Source organism: Pristiophorus japonicus, chromosome 25, assembly GCF_044704955.1.
Source record: "Pristiophorus japonicus isolate sPriJap1 chromosome 25, sPriJap1.hap1, whole genome shotgun sequence".
Taxonomy (NCBI): Eukaryota; Metazoa; Chordata; class Chondrichthyes; family Pristiophoridae; genus Pristiophorus; species Pristiophorus japonicus.
The window spans coordinates 29072396-29089734 of record NC_092001.1 but is presented as its reverse complement, the minus strand read 5'-3'; the positions used below and the strand labels follow the sequence as shown (position 1 = coordinate 29089734).

Sequence of the window (17339 nt, the reverse complement as noted above, 5' to 3'; positions counted from 1 at the left end):
GCAATAGTTCGGAAGGACATTAGCTTGGATGATGTGGAATCTATATAGGTAGAGCTGCAGAATACCAAAGGGCAAAAAACGTTAGTGGCAGTTGTGTACAGACCTCCAAACAGTCGCAGTGATGTTGGGGAGGGCATCAGACATGAAATTAGAGGTGCGTGTAATAAAGGTGCAGCAGTTATAATGGGTGACTTTAATATGCACATAGATTGGGTTAACCAAACTGGAAGCAATATGGTGGAGGAGGATTTCCTGGAGTGCATAAGGGATGTTTTTTTAGACCAATATGTCGAGGAACCAACTAGGGGGGAGGCCATTTTAGACTGGGTGTTGTGTAATGAGAGAGGATTAATTAGCAATCTTGTTGTGCGAGGCCCCTTGGGGAAGAGTGACCATAATATGGTGGAATTCTGCATTAGGATGGAGAATGAAACAGTTAATTCAGAGACCATGGTCCAGAACTTAAAGAAGGGTAATTTTGAAGGTATGAGGCGTGAATTAGCTCGGATAGATAGGCGAATGATACTGAAGGGGTTGATTGTGGATGGGGAATGGCAGACATTTAGAGACCGCATGGATGAACTACAACAATCGTACATTCCTGACTGGCGTAAAAATAAAAAAGGGAAGGTGGCTCAACCGTGGCGATCAAGGGAAATCAGGGATAGCATTAAAGCCAAGGAAGTGGCATAGAAATTGGCCAGAAATAGAAGCGAACCCGGGGACTGGGAGAAATTTAGAACTCAGCAGAGGAGGACAAAGGGTTTGATTAGTGCAGGGAAAATGGAGTACGAGAAGAAGCTTGCAGGGAACATTAAGACGGATTGCAAAAGTTCATATAGATATGTAAAGAGAAAAAGGTTAGTAAAGACAAACGTAGGTCCCCTGCAGTCTGAATCAGGGAAAGTCATAACGGGGAACAAAGAAATGGCGGACCAATTGAACAAGTACTTTGGTTCGGTATTCACTGAGGAGGACACAAACAACCTTCCGGACATAAAAGGGGTCGGAGGGTCTAGTAAGGAGGAGAAACTGAGGGAAATCCTTATTAGTCGGGAAATTGTGTTGGGGAAATTGCTGGGATTGAAGGCCGATAAATCCCCAGGGCCTGATGGACTGCATCCCAGAATACTTAAGGAGGTTGCCTTAGAAATAGTGGATGCATTAACAGTCATTTTCCAACATTCCATTGACTCTGGATCAGTTCCTATGGAGTGGAGGGTAGCCAATGTAACCCCACTTTTTAAAAAAGGAGGGAGAGAGAAAACAGGGAATTATAGACCGGTCAGCCTGACATCGGTAGTGGGTAAAATGATGGAATCAATTATTAAGGATGTCATAGCAGTGCATTTGGAAAGAGGTAATATGATAGGTCCAAGTCAGCATGGATTTGTGAAAGGGAAATCATGCTTGACAAATCTTCTGGTATTTTTTGAGGATGTTTCCAGTAGAGTGGACAAGGGAGAACCAGTTGATGTGGTATATTTGGACTTTCAAAAGGCTTTCGACAAGATCCCAAACAAGAGATTAAAGTGCAAAGTTAAAGCACATGGGATTGGGGGTAGTGTGCTGACATGGATTGAGAACTGGTTGTCAGACAGGAAGCAAAGAGTAGGAGTAAATGGGGACTTTTCAGAATGGCAGGCAGTGACTAGTGGGGTACTGCAAGGTTCTGTGCTGGGGCCCCAGCTGTTTACACTGTACATTAATGACTTAGGCGAGGGGATTAAATGTAGTATCTCCAAATTTGCGGATGACACTAAGTTCGGTGGCAGTGTGAGCTGCGAGGAGGATGCTATGAGGCTGCAGAGCGACTTGGATAGGTTAGGTGAGTGGGCAAACGCATGGCAGATGAAGTATAATGTGGATAAATGTGAGGTTATCCAGTTTGGTGGTAAAAACAGAGAGACAGACAATTATCTGAATGATGACAGATTAGGAAAAGGGGAGGTGCAAAGAGACTTGGGTGTCATGGTACATCAGTCATTGAAGGTTGGCATGCAGGTACAGCAGGCAGTTAAGAAAGCAAATGGCATGTTGGCCTTCATAGCGAGTGGATTTGAGTACAGGGGCAGGGAGCTGTTGCTACAATTGTACAGGGCGTTGGTGAGGCCACACCTGGAGTATTGTGTACAGTTTTGTTCTCCTAACCTGATGAAGGACAATCTTGCTATTGAGGGAGTGCAGCGAAGGTTCACCAGACTGATTCTCGGGATGGCGGGACTGACCTATCAAGAAAGACTGGATCAACTGGGCTTGTATTCACTGGAGTTCAGAAGAATGAGAGGGGACCTCATAGAAACGTTTAAAATTCTGACGGGGTTGGACAGGTAAGATGCAGGAAGAATGTTCCCAATGCTGGGGAAGTCCAGAACCAGGGTACACAGTCTAAGGATAAGTGGGAAGCCATTTAGGACCGAGATGAGGAGGAATTTCTTCACCCAGAGAGTGGTGAACCTGTGGAATTCTCTACCACAGAAAGTTGTTGAGGCCAATTCACTAAATATATTCAAAAAGGAGTTAGATGAAGTCCTTACTACTAGGGGAATCAAGGGGTATGGTGAGAAAGCAGGAATGGGGTACTGAAGTTGCATGTTCAGCCATGAACTCATTGAATGGCGGTGCAGGCTGGAAGGGCCGAATGGCCTACTCCTGCACCTATTTTCTATGTTTCTATGTTTATTTGTTTTCTATGTTTCTATGTTCTAGGATCTAAATGGACTTATACTCTTCTTGTAGAGTAAGCTCAAGGAACTGATCGGCTTCTGCCTCTCCTAAGGCTCAGATTTGAGGTGTTAATGGTCTCCTCCTTTCCCTGTGCAACAGTGCACTGCGGCTGAATGGCCTCCAGCTAATTCTGTGTAACAGGTAAGTGTGCCTCCTCGTCATCTATGCAGCAGGTACGAGCGACCGAAGGCGTTCTACTATTCTTGTATAAAAAGCCCAAGGATCTGAATTACTTCCTCTTGTCCTTTGCAACTGGCTCCAGGGGCTAATGGAATTCTGATGTCCTTCTGTAACAGGTTCGATGGCTTGCTCTTGTTCCTGTGTAATAGACTCAGGTTCTAAGAGAACTCAATGGAAAAGTGGGTAGAATTGGAGCCACTTGTGTAGCAGGAATTGCTAGGAACGCAGTTTCCCTTCTCTGAAATATTGATTTGCTGCAAAATGCACTGAGCTGCCGAAGAAACACCAGATCATGACCTAAATTCCGACTAAAATCCGACCTATCCAGACGAATGCCACTTTCCAGCTATTGCTCCATAGCCTTTTAGGTTACTGGAATTGAAGTGCACATTCAAGGACTTTTTAAAGTGGTGAGGACTTCTGCCTCTAAATCACTTTCAGCAGTGGGTTCCAGACTCTCACCACCCCTGGGTGAAAACAGTGTAACACAAATTCCGGAAAACCTCCAACCAATTACTTTAAATCTATGACGCCTGGTTGTTGGCCACTCTGCGAAGTGAAATAGATCCTTTCGATGCACTCGATCTAGGCCACTCATAATTTTATTCACTTCAATACGGACCCCCTTAGCCTCCTCTGTTCCAAAGAAAACAAACCCAGCCGATGCAATATTTACTCAGACCTAAATTCACCATCCGCCTAAATCTAACCTGTATGCTCACGAGTTCTGTCTGACCATTCCTGTAATGCGGTGACCAGAGAAGCATGCAATAATCTAGCGGTGGCCCAACTAGAGTTTTACACATTTGAAGCATAACTTCCCCGATCTTATATTCTATGGCTCATCTAATGAAGACAAGTATTCCGTGTTGCTTCTCAACATAGAAACATCGAAAATAGATTCAGAAGTACGCCATTCGACACTTCGAGCCTGCACCACCACTCAATAAGATCATGGCTGATCATTCCCTCAGTACCGCTTTCATGTTTCCTCCCTACCTCTTGAATCTTTTAGCCATAAGGGCCATAATAACTCCCTGTTGAATATATCCAATGAACTGGCATCAACAACTCTTTGCGGCAGGGAATTCCACATGTTAACAACTCTCTGATTCTAGCCAATTCACGCCTCATACCATCGAAATTACGTTTCCTAAAGTTCAGGTCCCAAGTTTCTGAATTAACTGTGTCACTCTCCATCTTATGAAAAATTCTACCACAGTTATGGTCACTCTTCCCCAAGGGGCCTCGCACAACAAGATTGCCAATTATTCCCTTCTCATTACACATCACCTAGTACACGATGGCCAGCTCTCTATGTGGTTCCTCGACATATTGGTCTGGAAAACCATCCCGAATATACTCCAGGAAATCGTCCTCCACCACATTGCTACTAGTTTGGTCAGCCCAATCAATATATAGATTAAAGTCGTCCATGGTAACTGCTGTACCTTTATTGCACACATCCCTTATTTCTTGTTTGATGCTGTCCCCAACCTCACTACTACAGTTTGGAGGTCTGTACACAATTCCCACGAGCGTTTTCTGCCATTTGGTATTCTGCAGCTCCCCCCATACCGCTTCCAATTCATCCAAGCTAATGTCCCTCCTTTTCATTGCATTAATTTCCTCTTTAACCAGCAATTCCATCCCGCCTCCTTTTCCTTTCTGTCTATCATTCACAAGCATCTTATCTACCTGCCCTGCTACCGTCAAGAGTCTGTGGACATGCACTCCAAGGTCATTTGCACCTCTACACTCATCAGTGTCCTAACATTTAATGTTTATTCGCTTTCCCTATAAGCACTCCCGAAATGCATTATCTAACACTTGTCCGGGTTGAATTCCATTAAACCCCTGACCAGTTCTTTGATATCTACCTGCAATGTACAGCTTTCTTCCTCATTATCAAGCATACCTGGTTGGCCAATCTTTTAGTCACCTGCGCTAATTTGTATTTAGTGGCTCGGTGTCAAATTTGTATCACATAATACACTTGTGAAGCGCCTTGAACGTTTCGCTAATTTCAAGGTGCTAATTATATATAAGTTGTTGTTGTTGTTTAAAATGTGTGTTACATAACGTTATATGGAGATTGCATCACAGAAAGAGACAATTGTACCTAACTGGTGTTGCTAGAGTTAATGCTGCAAACTACCCTACTTCACTTGATCCTATCAGCAGATTGTTCTATTGCTTTCTCAGTCATGTGGTCAGGTAATTCCTTTTAAAATGAATCTGTGATATTCGCCTCAACTACTGCTTATGTAGCATCTTCCACATTCTAACGCCTCTGTGGTAAATACGTTGCTCTTGAATTGTCGACTGAATTTATCAGTGACCTCCCGTTCTGAACTCCTGCACAATAGCAAATATTTTCTCCACATCAACTCGATCAAATACATTCATAATGTTAAAAACATATCTCCCTTGTTTTTCGAGAAAGAAGTTCCCCAGACTGTTCAGTTTTTCCCGAAATGTAAATTCTGACCGAAATTTTTCCTTCTTTGCTGTGAGATTTTGTGATTCTATGATTTAATTTTCACATCGTCTGGGAGATCCAATCGGGCAAGCATGCAGCCGGTCTCTCTGATAAATTGCACCAACGATTCGACTATTAAAGCAGCTCTTCTGGGTAGCTGCAATGGCCGAGTGGTTAAGGCGTTGGACTTGAAATCCAATGGGAGTTTCCCCACGCAGGTTCGAACCCTGCTCGCAGCGATTCTACAGTTGCTCTTTTTTTATCGACTCACGGGGATCTCATTGGAATCTGATCACAATTTCCTCCACTGCACTTTATTACACTGATTAACGCGAAGCTGTTGTTCGAACTGGAAACATTAATAGTTTATCTGTATTAATTGTTGGTTTTTTGGACACTATCTGCAAAAATCAGTGAGCAATATCCACAGCATGAAAAAAATGCCTTTTAATAAAATCAGTGCATTGTTTGGGAGGAACTCACCTTTAGTTAATGAGTGCGAACGAGGTTTGCTTTTATAAAGATAAACAAGTTTTGCCAAAATGACCACGGCAGCGTTTGACGTTGCAATTTTCTGATAACATCAGTGTTTGCATCAAAGTAGATGCCTTATCCATTCAGCGATGTGGCCCCTGCAGTTTGCAGCAGATTAATATAGAGCAAAATTCTAATGGGTCAAAGTGTAATAGAAAGGCAAACATTAAATCTCGGTGCCGCAATGCAAGGAGTATTCGGATCCCAGGACAGGACTCTGAGCTAGTTAGAGTGGGTGAGAGCTCAGATCACAGGACCCCAAGAAAAAATGCAAAAGGCAGGAGGCAACAGAGCAGAGTAGTACTGGGGTAAGTGTAAACGACAAGATGATAGGAAGGGACACTATGTATGAATATAAAGGGGCTGCAGGAGGGGTCAAAACTAAAAATCATGGTTTAAAAGCTAGTATTAAAACACTCTACCTAACCGCACGCAGCATTCGAAATAAAGTAAATGAGTTGACGGCACAAATCATCATAAAGGGGTATGATTTGGTGGCCATTACAGAAACGTTGCAGGTTGGCCAGGACAGGGAATTAAACCTACAGCTGTATCTGACAATTCGGAAAGATAGACAAGAAGGGGAAGGAGGTGGGGTAGCTCTGTTAATAAAGGATGATATCAGGGCAGTTGTGAGAGAAGATATTGGCTATTTGAACAACATGTTGAATCATTGTGAGTGTTGATTAGAGATAGTAAGGGGAAAAAGTCACTGGTGGGCGTAGTTTATAGGCCCCCAATGAATAGCTTCACGGTGGGGCGGGCAATAAGAAGGGAATAATGGAAGCATGTGAAAAAGGAACGGCAGTAATCCTGGGGGATTTTAACCTACATATCGATTGGTCAAATCAAATCGCACTGGGTAGCCTTGAGGAGGAATTCATAGAATGCATACGGGATTGTTTCTTAGAACAGTATGTTACAGAACAAACAAGGGTGCAAACTATCTTAGATCTGGTCCTGTGTAATGAGACAGGAATAATAAACGATCTCCCAGTAAAAGATCCTCTCGGAATGAGTGATCACAATATGGTTGAATTTGAAATACAGATTGTGGGTGAGGAAGTAGTGTCTCAAACGAGCGTACTATGCTTAACCAAAGGTGACTATAGTGGGATCAGGGCAGAGTTGGCTGACGTAGACTGGAAACACAGACTAAACGGTGGCACATTGAGGAACAGTGAAGGACTTTTATGGAGCTCTTTCATAGTGCTCAACAAAAATATATTCCAGTGAAAAAGAAGGGCGGGAAGAGAAGGGATAACCAGCCGTGGATAACCAAGGAAATAAAGGAGAGTATCAAAATGAAAACCAATGTGTATAAGGTGGCCAAGGTTATTGGGAAACTAGCAGATTTGGAAAATTTTAAACGACAGCAAAGAATGACGAAGAAAGCAATAAAGAAAGGAAAGATAGATTACGAAGGTAAACTTGCACAAAACATAAAAATAGTTAGTAAAAGCTTGTACCGATATATAAAACGGAAAAGAGTGACTAAAGTAATTGTTGGTCCCTGAGAAGATGAGAAGGGGGATTTAATAATGGGAAATGTGGAATTGGCTGAGACCTCAAACAATTATTTTGCTTCGGTCTTCACAGTGGAACACACAAAAACCATGCCAAAAATTGCTGGTCACGGGAATGTGGGAAGGAAGGACCTTGAGATAATCACTATCACTAGGGGGGTAGTGCTGGACAGGCTAATAGGACTCAAGGTAGACAAGTCCCCTGGTCCTGATGAAATGCATCTCAGGGTATTAAAGGCGATGGCGGACGTTCTCGCAGATGCATTCGTTATAGTCTACCAAAATTCTTTGGACTCTGGGGAGGTACCAGCTAATTAAAAAACAGCAAATGTAACATACTCTGTTCAAAAAAGGGGCAGACAAAAGGCAGGTAACTATAGGCCGGTTAGTTTAATATCTATAGTGGGGAACATGCTTGAAGCTATCATTAAGGAAGAAATAGCGGGACATCTAGATAGGAATAGTACAATCAAGCAGACGCAACATGGATTCAGGAAGGGCAAAGCATGTTTAAGTAATTTATTGGAATTCTTTGAGGATATAACGAGCATGGTGGATAGAGGTGTACGGATGGATGTGGTGTATTTAGATTTCCAAAAGGCATTCGATAAGGTGCCACACAAAAGGTTACTGCAGAAGATAAAGGTACGTGGAGTCATAGGAAATCTATCAGCATGGATAGAGAATTGGCTAGCTAACAGAAAGCAGAGAGTCGGGATAAATGGGTCCTTTTCGGTTTGGAAATCGGTGGTTAGTGGTTTGCCACAGGGTTCGGTGCTGGGACCACAACTGTTTACAATATACATAGATGACCTGGAAGAGGGGACAGAGTGTCGTGTAACAAAATTTACAGATGACACAAAGATTAGTGGGAAAGCGGATTGTGTGGAGGACGCAGAGAGGCTGCAAAGATATTTAGATAGGTTAAGCGAATGGGCTAAGGTTTGGCAGATGGATTACAATGTCGGAAAATGTGAGGTCATCCACCTTGGGGAAAAAAAAAACAGTAAAAAGGAATATTATTTGAATGGGGAGAAATTGCAACATGCTGCGGTGCAGAGGGACCTGGGGGTCCTTTTGCATGAATGCCAAAATGTTAGTCTGCAGGTGCAGCAAGTAATCAGGAAGGCAAATGGAATGTTGGCCTTCATTGCGAGAGGGATGGAGTACAAAAGCAAGGAGGTCCTGCTGCAACTGTATAGGGCATTGTTGAGGACGCACCTGGAGTACTGCGTGCAGTTTTGATCACCTTTCTTTAGGAAGTATATACTAGCTTTGAAGGGGGTACAGAGACGATTCACTTGGCTGATTCCGGAGATGAGGGGGTTACCTTATTATGATAGATTGCGTAGACTTGGTCTTTACTCGTTGGAGTTCAGAAGGATGAGGTGTGAACTTATAGAAACATTTAAAATAATGAAAGGGATAAACAAGATAGAGGCAGAGAGGTTGTTTCCACTGGTCGGGGAGACTAGAACTAGGGGGCACAGCCTCAATATACGGGGGAGCCAATTTTATACCGAGTTGAGAAGGAATTTCTTCTCCCAGAGAGTTGTGAATCTGTGGAATTCTCTGCCCAAGGAAGCAGTTGAGGCTACCTCATTGAATGTATTCAAATCACAGATCGATAGATTTTTTACCAATAAGAGAATTAAGGGTTACGGGGAGCGGGCGGGTCAGTGGAGCTGAGTCCACGGCCACATCAGCCATGATCTTGTTGAATGGCGGATCAGGCTCGAAGGGCTAGATGGCCTACTCCTGTTCCTAATTCTATGTTCTTATAATGAGGGATTATGCAGTGGAATTGTGTTTAGATCAGCTCCATACTTTGCACTACTAACCAATCAGCGTCAGTGAGCCTTTCACTGATTGAAATACGAGAAGTCACAAATCCCCGGCGGATATGGAATTGTTCATTAAATGCTGGAAACATTCCGCAGGGCCACCAGCTCTCGGCAGAACTAATGTTTTGCAGCATTGCTTCAATGTATTACAAGTGTGGTGTGAGTTTCTTCCCTGAATGTTTAAGCTGCTCTAAAATACTTGCAGCCCAACCGCACAACCAAAAATAAAATAAATGGCTCGTAATGGGTTCGAATTTGCCAATTTGGCGTTAGTAACACCAAGCGCTAACCAAGTGAGGCAACCGGACTTCATTCTATGTGCTTTCTTATGGCACTTTTACATTAAAATGTTAGCATTCCTCCAGCGACTTTCACCTCAGCACTTCCCAAAGCAGTTCAGAGCAAATTAATAACTTTTAAAATGTGATCACTTTGTAGTGTAGGAAATGCAAAAATGTGCAGTATGGAAGCAGGCCATTTCAGCCAATAGTGCCCGAGGAGGCCGATCAAGAGCTTTACAGCCTAATTCCCACTTACCAGCTCTAAGTCCGTCCGATGGGTTACAGCAATTTAAGTGGCATTGAAGTATTTTTAAAATGTGTGAAGCTTTCTGCCGCATTGAGTTCCCGACTACCATGACCCCCTGGGTAAAGACATTTATCCTCGCAGCTCGTCTAACCCTCCCCCTAATTCATCATCATAGGCAGTCCCTCCGAATCGAGGAAGACTTGCTTCCACTCTTCGCATGTGTTCTTAGATGGCTGTACAGTTCAATACGGGAACCACAGTCTCTGCCACAGGTCAGACAGACCGTCGTTGAGGGAACGGATGAGCAGGGAGCCTGGTTTGCCGCAGCTCCTTCCGCTGCCTGCACACACTGTTTTCTGCATGCTCTCGGCGACGATACTCGAGGAGCTCAGCACACTCCCGCATGCACTTCCTCCACTTAGGGCGATCTATGGCCAAGGACTCCCAGGTCACAGTGGGGATGTCACACTTTATCAGGGAGGCTTTGAGGGTGTCTTTGTAACGTTTCCTCTGTCCGCCATTGGCTCATTTGCCGTGGACGAGTTCCGAGAAGAGCGCTTGCTATGGCAGTCTCGTGTCTGGCATATGGCCTGCCCAGCGGCGCTGATCAAGTGTGGTAAATGGTGCAATGCTGGGGTTAATGCCCTGGACGAGGACGCGAATGTTTGCGCGTCTGTCCTGCCAGGGGATTTGCAGGATCTTGAGGAAACATCGCTGGTGGCATGTCTCCAGCGACTTGAGGTGTTTACTGTACATAGTCCACGTCCCTGAGCCATACAGGAGGGCGGATATTACTACAGCCTTGTATACCATGAGCTTGGTGAAAGTTTTGAGGGACTAATCTTCAAAACTCTTTTCCTCAGGCGGCCGAAGGCTGCACTGGCGTACTGCAGGCAGTGTTGGATCTCATCATCAAAGCCTACTCTTGTTGATAGGAGGCGCCCGAGAGAGGGAAATTGGTCCAGCCCGAAATTAGTTTAAATCTATTCCCACTGGTTGTTGACCACTCTGCAAAGGGAAACAGGACCTTCCTACCAACTCTATCTAGAGCCCTCATAAAGTTATGCACCTCAATATAGTCTTCCCTCAGCCTCCTCTGGTCCAAAGAAAACAGACTCAGCATTTCCAATCTTTCCTCATCACCAAAATTCTCCAGTCCAGGCAACTTTTTTTGTAAATCTCCTCAGTACCCTTTCCAGCGCAATCACATCTTGTTTTTGAAATGTGGTGACCAGAACTGCACACAGTACTCCAGCAGCGGCCTAAGCAATGTTTTATACAGTCAAGTACAATGTCCTTGCTGTAACCAGCAGAGTTACGGACCGAGAGCTGGTAAGTGGGATTAGGTTGGATATCCTTTTGTTGGCTGGCGCAGATACGATGGTAAGTACTACAGGGATTCCAATACGACCAAGTTGATCTCTTGGACGAATTTTGATCGCGTAGATGGAGAGGAATTTTAACAGATTTTTTCCCCACAATTAGCCTGGGGTTTTTTTCTGCTTTTTTGCTTCTCTCATGCGTTCGCGTGGCTCGGGTTGGGGCGGTGTGTATAATCTTTTGGTGCAAGGTGTGTAGAAGTTGTGTGGGGTGGACTTATTGGGCTGGGCGTTATTTATCATTCCGCCATTGTCATACTTCACAGAATCATATATAGCCTTCAGGGTTGTTGATCAAAGGGGCCTGTGGCTCTTTGTCGGCTGACATGTATACTATGGGCCGAAGTGGCCTCCTTCAGCGATGTGGATTTCTAGATTTCTATGTACTTTCACAGCCCCAGACTATTCCTTCACAGAGCCAGACAGCTGCAACACATATTCAGACGGTTCTTTAACATTCCCAGACTCTACCTTCACAGATTCACAATCTTCCGACACAGTCCCACACTCTACCTTCACAGATCCAGACTTGTCCTGCACCGGCCCAGACAGCGGCGAAACAGACCCAGGCAGCTCCCGTACAGAGGAGTACTGATCCTACACCGAGTCAGACATTACTGCATAGATCCAGACACTCCTGTGCAGACAGGCAAAGCGCATACACAGCAACAAAATGCTTGTGTACAGACTCAGACAGTTCCTTTCAGAGACCCAGCATCACCTACACAGGAGCAAACATGTCCTCATCAGCCGCACACAACACCAACACATTTCCAGAGAGCTTCGACAGTGACACTGACATTTCCTTCGCGAAAGTACGCAGCTCCTGTACAGAGCCAGGCAGTTGATACACTGAAGCAGGGATTAACAGCACAGCCACAAACTTTCCTACACAGACCCATACAGCTCCTTTCAGAGACATAGGGAGCTCCGAGACAGATTAATTCCCTCCTACATAGACATAGACAGCTCTACCCTGGCCAAGGCATCACCAACACAGATCCAAGAGAGCTCTTACACAGAGATAAGCAGTTCTTACACGGGCGCAGACTGTTCCGAGAAAGGACCAGACTGCTCGTTCACCGAGCCTGACAGCTCGCTTCGGATATGCAGACACCTCATTTAAAGATCAAGACAGCACCGGTACTGAATCAAAAATCTCAATGCAGAACCACACTGACCCAGGGAGATCAACCACAGACAGACACACTCCAACACAGACGCAGACTCTCCGGCACAAACAGAGACAACTCTTGCACAGACCCAGTCAGCTCCAAACCTGACACATGGAGCTGTAACCAAACCCCGACAGCACCGAAAGAGACCCAGAAACTATTACACAGAAACAGAAAGTTCTTACAGTGACCCACACACTCCGACCTGTACTCAGAGAGCTTGTCATTGAATCTAATGCATAATGCTGCAGATAACTGAATTAAATAGGCTTACAAAGGACAGCATAGCGTATACTGACTTTCTGGCTATTCTGACCATGCCAGCGTTTATGTTCCACTCGAATATTCTGGAGTCTTTATTGATTTAAATCTATCAGCATAGCCATCTATTCCTTTCTACCTCATATGCTTGTATAGCCTCTTCTTAAATGTATCTATGCTATTCGCTTGAACCACTCCTACGCTTTTGAGTTCCACATTTTCATCACTCTTTCCAGAAAGAAGTTGCTTCTGAATTCTCTATTTGATTTCTGGATTTCTTGATGACTATCTTATATTGGTGACCTCCAGTTATGCTCTTCCCCACATGTGAAAACATTCTCTCTGTAAACACTCTATCAAAATCTTTCATAATTTTAAATACATCTATTAGGTCACCCCTATAGATCAATCTTCAAGAGAAAAGAGAACCAGCTTGTTCATTATTTCCACTTATGAATAACCTTCCATTTCTGGTAGCATCCGTGTAAATCTTCTGTGCACCCTCCCAAGTGCCTCTATATCATCTTTATAAAAGGATGACCAGAACTCCATGCAGTACTCTAAGTGTGGTCTAACCGAGGTTCAATACAGGTTTAGCATAACCTTCCTATTTTGCAATTCTATACCACTAGAAATAACCTCCACTGCTTAGTTACCTTTATTTTGTCTTGCTCAACTCTGTCACAATTTTTGTGATTTGTGTCGTTGTACTCAGAGATCCTATTGTTCCTCTACCCCACCTGGAGTCGTTTGTGCCAAGTAATAAGTGACCTCCATATTCTTCCTACCAAAATGTAATACCTCACATGTATGTGTGTGGAACTTAATTGAACATTATATGCCCATTCAGCGTGTTTATTAATGTTGTCCTTAATTTGTTGCAGTCCTCCTCAGTATAAATTTCCTCCAATTTGGTATCATTGGCAAATTTGGAAATTCTGTTTTTAGTTCCAAATTCTAAATCGTGAATATAAATTGTGAACAATAGTCGTTCCGGGTTTGATCCTTTTGGAACACCACTACCCATCTTCTGCCAATGTGAATATCTGCCTTTCACCTCCAATCTCTGAATTCAGTCTTGAAGCTAGCTCGCTATGCATTCTGCTGCTTATACCCTGACGTTGCTCAGCAGGTTATTATTGGGTATCAGAACGAGGGTCTTTTCAAAATCTAGATACCACACACTTATTGCATGATCAATGTCTACCCTCTCTTTAACCTCTTCAAAAATTATGAGTTTGGTCCAGCAGTACTTTCCCTGTTGAAATCCATGCTGATTATTCATGTGTATACTTTTGGTTTCTAGATGTTCTTCTATTTTCTCCATTAGTAAGGGTTCCATTATTTTCCTATATAAGTGACAATCATACCCCTTGACCAACGAGCTGATTAGCTGAGACAAGCAGGGAGTACATCGTTAAATTCCCGCCGAAAGCGATTCAGCCATTCCCGCTTTCTATTGTGTAATACAGCGACATCAAGTTGTTGTACTATCAGTCTCGGATCAGTCTTTATCTGTTTAAAAGGGTTGCGCTCTCAGTGCTGCTTCATTCAGTGTGTGTTTAAAAAAATGCGACGTGCTAGCTGCCGTGGCTGGGTGGTTAAATCGTTGGATTAGGAGTGTAATCCAATTGCTTTTGAGTAAGTTCGAGCCCTGTTTACAATGAGTCAGTCGCTGTAGACATTGGCACGTGATCCGCTCTGTTTGGAGGTCATTTGAGGTGTAATTGTTCTGAATTATTTTGCAGCAACCTTTCGGCCACCTGTTCCGTCACGCTCACCCAATCATCCACTCGTGCGAGTCCAGAGGATTGGGACATTTTTACATTCCAGCAAAGAACGACTAAAAATATGATTAAAAGAGGGTAGATTATGAATGTTAACTTGAACGAAATATAAAAACAGATAGTAAGAGTTTCTACAGGTATGTAAAAATGAAAAGAGTGGCTAAAGTAAATGTTAATCTCCTGGAGGATGAGACTGGGGAATTAATAATCGAGAACAGGGAAATGGCAGAGACTTTGAACAAATATTTTGTTTCAGTTCTCACGGTAGAAGTCAGTAAAAACATCCAAATAGTGGATAATCCAAGGGCTATATGGAGGGAGGAACGTAATACTATCATTATCACTAATGAAGTAGTATAAGGTAAAATGATGGGACTAAAGGCGGACAAGTCCCCTGGACCTGATGGCTTATATCCTATGGATGTGTTGATAGTAACCACAGGATATACGCCATCAGGTCCAGGGGTCCTATGGAGGACTTGCTTTCACTCCTGAAGTGAATTATTTGATGCTGAGCAGTCCGATACGAGAGTCACAGACCCTTTCACAGGTGGGGCAGACATTAGTCAGGGGAAGGGGTCGGTAGGGCTGGTTTGTCGCACGCTCCTTCTGCTGCGTGCGCCTGGGTTCTTCATGCTCCTTGCATCGAGCCTCAAAGAGCTCAACGCCCTCCCGGATGGATTTTCTCCACCTCGGGCGATCTGCGGCCAGGGTCTCACAAGTGTCAGTGGTGATGTCGCACTTTACCAGCGAGGCTTTGAGGGTGTCCTTATAACGTTTACGCTGTCCTCCTTTGGCTCGTTTACCATGAAGAAGCTCCGCATAAAGCATTGCTCAGGGAGTCTCACATCTGGCATGCGTATTATGTGGCCTGCCCAGCTAAGCTGATCGAGTGTGGTCAGTGCTTCAATACTCGGGATGTTACCCTGGTCGAGGACACTGATGTTGATGCGCCTGTCCTCCCAGGAAATTTGCAGGATCTTGCGGAGACGTCGTTGGTGATATATCTCCAGCGACCTGAGGTGCCTTCTGCACATCGTCCATGCCTCAGACCCATACAGGAGGGCGGGTATTACCACAGCCCTGTAGACCATGAGTTTGGTGGTAGATTTGAGGGCCTGGTCTTCAAACAATCTTTTCTGCAGGTGGCCGAAGATGCACTGGAGCACTGGAGGCGATGCTGAATCTCCACATCAATGTCTGCCTTTGTTGATAAGAGGCACCCCCTCATTTCCAATGGAATTCTTCCAGTCACACAGCCTTCGTTCAATCAAAAAATATCTAGATTATGAATCAATTATTTAATTATTTAAAACAAATCAAATTCAATTAGTTTTAAATAAAAATTAAATGCATTTATTTTCTTAAAATGTTTAATATATATATATTTGTAAATTGGCTTTCAGAATGGGCTGCTTTTACGTCCCTCCCTCCTTCCTACCTGTCTATCACCTGTGGCTTCAATAACCGTGTCTGCCCCGCGTGCTCCTAAGCTCCACAGCACGATTGCCTTCAATGATGAAAGAAATCTCAATTTATTATTTTAAAATGGAACTGCTGTCAGTCAAGGGTGATTCTGCATCTGGGTAAAAGGGATGTCCTTGCAGTCCCCGATCATTCTGAGTCTGTTTAAAAGGGCTGGTTGTCAGTTCCGGTTCATAATCTTTCCCTTTAAAACGGATTTTCTCATAAACCCGGATCACCCTGTATAATTGGAGAAGGAGTATGATTTCAGCTGCAATGACCGAATTGTTAAACTGTTGTGTTCCAATTTACATTGAGGTTGCCTGCGCTGGTGCGCACCCAGATCGCCGTGCATCTGTTCATTCACTCGAAATATGGTCATCTTTTCCTCAATCCACTCCTTGAGTTTGCTCGCAATATACACAACAACACATTGTATGATGGTGGCAGCGGCCGCGTGCTCTAATGGATACGGCGTCTGACTTCGATTGTAACCGCTAACTTATCAAAACATTGCAGATTCGTATCTTGCCGCGGTTAATTAACTCGCTGCGTGAAATTTTATATTTGTTGCGATTCTGCCGAGAAACCAACCATCTCTTTGAGGGTCACTCACCTGAAGTAAAGGAAGGCTGTTCGACAGAACGTGAAACCGGGTTCTTCATCCACAGAATCTGCACGACCTGCTGAGTTTTACATATTTATCTGTTTTTATTCATTCTGTTTCCGTGTCCCTTTTAAGGGGATGTGCTGTCTGTCCGGGATCATTCTCTGTCTGTTTAAAATGGTGTGCTATCAGCCCCGCAACATTCTGTGTCTGTTTAAAAGCGATGTGCTGTCTGTCCCGGAGTTCAAATTTCAAATTTCAAAAACTGCCTTTAGAGGATGCAGGAATTTTAGTTTGTTTGTGTGTTTGTGTAAGCCAGAGTGTGTGCAAACGTGCTGTGCGATCTTACAGTCATGTGAGAAAAATGCATTACATGCAGCTTGAAACCGTACTGATTTGATTGAACACTCCTTCGTGGACTCTCTGACAGTAGAAGAATCTGCTGTGGGATTTTGCTATTCCACATCTGAAAGAAGGGAAAATAAACAAGTTAGAAATATAGCGATCTTATCGAGGGCTTGCGTGTGGGCTGCGTGACATGATCACATCCTCCACCCTTATTGACAAGACAAGACAAGACATGACTGACTGACTTTGTATATATAAATGTATATTTATATCCAATCCCAACTTTTTAACTTCCAAAATAAATATGCTTTTTCTGTTCTGCCTGCACAATTGTCTTCAGTGATTGTAGCAATCTCACCTTTTTCTTTTAAAAGGGAATTGCTGTCAGTCAAGGATCATTCTACATCTGTGTAAAAGGGATGTACTTGCAGTCTCCGATCATTCTGTGTCTCTTTAAATGGGATGGTTGTCAGTTCCGTTTCATAATCTGTCCATTT

General features: G+C 43.8%; 1 non-coding gene across 1 annotated transcript; it reads left to right on the top strand.

Annotated features, from left to right (window-relative positions):
- The first annotated feature begins 5545 nt into the window (after positions 1–5545).
- Positions 5546–5628, top strand: trnas-uga (transfer RNA serine (anticodon UGA)). The gene has a single exon. It is a non-coding gene; the product is annotated as a tRNA-Ser (tRNA).
- Positions 5629–17339: the final 11711 nt, after the last annotated feature.